This window comes from Triticum aestivum, chromosome 7D (genome assembly GCF_018294505.1).
Source record: "Triticum aestivum cultivar Chinese Spring chromosome 7D, IWGSC CS RefSeq v2.1, whole genome shotgun sequence".
NCBI lineage: Eukaryota > Viridiplantae > Streptophyta > Magnoliopsida > Poales > Poaceae > Triticum > Triticum aestivum.
Window position 1 is genome coordinate 397,341,869 of NC_057814.1, and position 3,411 is coordinate 397,345,279.

Sequence of the window (3,411 nt, forward strand, 5' to 3'; positions counted from 1 at the left end):
ACTGCACATGCATTAGTAAAGCTAGCTTGCCGAAATAAGGCGGTGCCTACGCCGCGTTCGCCAAAGTAACTAATCTTGATCGATCCATCTGCGGTGCACTTGGTACCGGTAGTTGCGTGCGTCGCCCATTGAGCGTGTGTGTATTTATACCATGCCTTGACGTCTAGCTTCAGAGCAGAACCAGTGCTGCAGTCGCGCGCGCTAGCTCCTTGTGTCGAGAATGTTTCCTCCTGCTGTTGGTGCTTTGCGAAGCTGCATCACGAGGCAAAGATGCTAACGACCGGTGCGCCAAAATGCTTCGACCAACATTTTTTTGCTGGAACCAGAGAGTGTCGGCTGCGAGAGTCGACGCGGCGGAGCTGCAAACCACGGCAAAAAATGTTACGATCGGCATACAAAAATGCTACGTCTGGCATATTTTTTTGCTGGAACCAGTCGAGCGTCGGCAACAACGGTGAGACGGAGCTGCATTCACAAAAAAATTGCTACAACCGGCATGTGTCTTTGCTGGAACCAGTCGAGCGTCGGCGACGACGGCGATGCGGAGTTGCATCCACAACAAAATTTGCTACGAGCGGCACCTATTTTTGCTGGAACCAGTCGAGCGTCATCGACGACGGCGAGGCGGAGCTTCATCCACAACAAAATTTGCTACGACCGGCATCTATTTTTGCTGGAACCACTCGAGCGTCGGCGACGACGGCGAGGCCGAGCTGCATCCTCAACAAAATTTGCTACGACCGGCATCTATTTTTACTGGAACCAGTCGAGCGAACGACGAGGCGGAGCTACATCCAGAATAATTTTTGCTACAACAGGCATATGCTTTCGTTGGAACCTGCATGAGTGTCGAACGGCTATAGTGTGCCTCCCAGAGTTGCTACTTGCTACCACTGCTCAGGTCTCAGGATGCTACAACCGGCCACTGAGGTTGCCATGCCCATGCCCAGTGACACTACGATGGCCACATGATGATGGGGACGGCGACGACTCTCTAGTTCGTGCTGCATCGAAACAGCCAGGGTTGGTGGCGATGGTGATGCTCTTCTTGGTCGAGAGAGAATGGCCGGGGAGCGCGTGCGGCCGGGGGAGACCAGGAGACAAGCACGAGTGTCGCCGATGGCCGGTAAGCACGGGCGGCAGTGAGCGCAGTCTCCGCCATGGCCACGAGCTATTGGTCAATGTAGACGTGAAATGCGGATGGAGGCGTGAGGACGAAGCGTTTTCTGCGTAAAGGAACGTGGGGATATAGATCTAACGGGTATTATACGACGAATCCAACGGACGCGCGGTGACCGGCTGAAAGTTTGGCCGGTCCGCCGGCGCCTATTGTCCGCCTTTACCATTGCGTTGTTATATATGGTGGTTGTTTCTGTGTGCAATCTTATGATCTACTTGTACTACTGATTTTTTACATTCAGTTCATTGCACCGGCTCTGTCTGATCAATCGGCCGGCCGGGCTAACCCTTTCCATTGCCCTCAAAACGATTAAAAAGGATACGGGCATGACTGGCAGGCAGCACGGGATATTCCCATCTCGCCATGCATCAGCGCCAACGCCTTGTTCATTTGTTCAGTTGCACCATTGTTCAGAGTCATCTTGCCATCTTCATTTTGTGGACCTGCCCAAGATAAGAGGAAAGAGCGCATAATACGTACAACCTCCAGGGGAGATCTCAGCACATGATTATCAAAAGTAACTTTGTTCCTAGTAGTCCACAAAATCCACCGGAGAGCAGCTAAGCCCACCACACATGGAACTTATCACCAAAAGGAAAGGGAAAAAAAAGGCATGAAACGGGGCACAAGCTTGCCACGGGGAATTTGGACAACCAGAAATTCCAAGACAATGTTAAAATTACTCTCACTGTAAACTTGTATGACGTTTTAGCAGACTAAAGATAGTGACCCAAAACGTCTTATAAAAGTATACAAAGGGAGTAAGTGTTAAGCTGTTTCTATTTTATCACAAAAAGAACACAAAGAAGAACAATGCCAATTTCTTTTACTCGTGTTAAATCTAGTTAGAACACCATCTTAAAGTAGTCGCTAGAGAAAATTTTAGATTTTCAGAGAAAAATTAGCTTTCCAGATCCCTTGTTGTGATCCCCGTCAACATCCTCTTCCAAGCAGAAATTGCCATTCTTATATGAGGAACAAGACACAGTGTCCATATTAGGAGACATTTGGAGAGATTGGCAACATGAACATACTGCCATGCACAACAAAGTCAAATTGAAGCTATCGTCAAAAGGATATTAAACTGCCTGCCAAGAACATATTTGATACTTCTTCTGTCCCGGTGTATTAGGGCACCTGCATAGTTCTAGGTCATTCATTTGAGTACTTACATACATGTTATATTTCATCAAAAGATATCATTGAATTTATATGCGGATGTAGTTTCTAAACAAATATTTTTTGTCACATATAATACATACCTAGCTAGTGAAATTATCAATCTAGAACTACGTGCATGCCCTATACACCCGGGTGGACGTAGTAGTACAATCCTGCATCTCACATATGTCAAAGAGAACATGTGTTTTGGGGAATAGTAAAATGTGTGTTGGGAATAGTAAAATCCCAACCGGGCAGGATCCCACCCAGCCCTACATGTCATCCAGATGATAAAAAGTTAAGGACAAACCATGGCCATGGTCAGCAATCAGATATGAAGAGAAGAATCTCGTTTAAAAAAATATGAAGAGAAGAATAAAGACAAAGTTAAAGAAGTCGCATGAAGAAAGAAAACCATTTATGTCGAAGGATGGTGGATAATACACTATGAACCATGCACCACCTCGTCATCTTTATCCTTCATAGACTAGTGGATCAATAATTACCCATGAACCCCTCCCACCTACAGTCTACAAGAGCAGTATTGGTGTTTTGTCAAGTACCCTAGCCTATATAAACTTGGGCTCAGATCTTACGTAACAAGTACCTTCACTCTAGAACCTTGTCCCAGGTGACAGTGAGGCCGACTGACTCACCCTTTTGGAAAGGATTGATGAGAGTTAAATCACTCTTCTTCAATAGGACAAGATTCTTAGTTGGAAACGGTACAGCTACGAGATTCTGGGAGGATACATGGCTAGGGGAGATGCCCCTAGCACTTCAATATCCTTCTCTGTATAGTATTGTTCAGCGTAGAGACGCTTACGTTGCAACAGTACTGCAGTCTACTCCGCTTAATATTCAATTTCGGAGGACGCTAGTTGGAGCCCATTGGGAAGCATGGCTCAATCTTGTGAGAAGATTGATGGATGTTCAGTTATCTCAACAGCTGACCAGTTGTACTGGAAACTAACTAAGAATAGAGAGTTTTCGGTTAAATCCATGTACTTGGATGTTATCAATTCTAGCGCGATTCCACGATTGAAACATGTGTGGAAAGTCAAAGTACC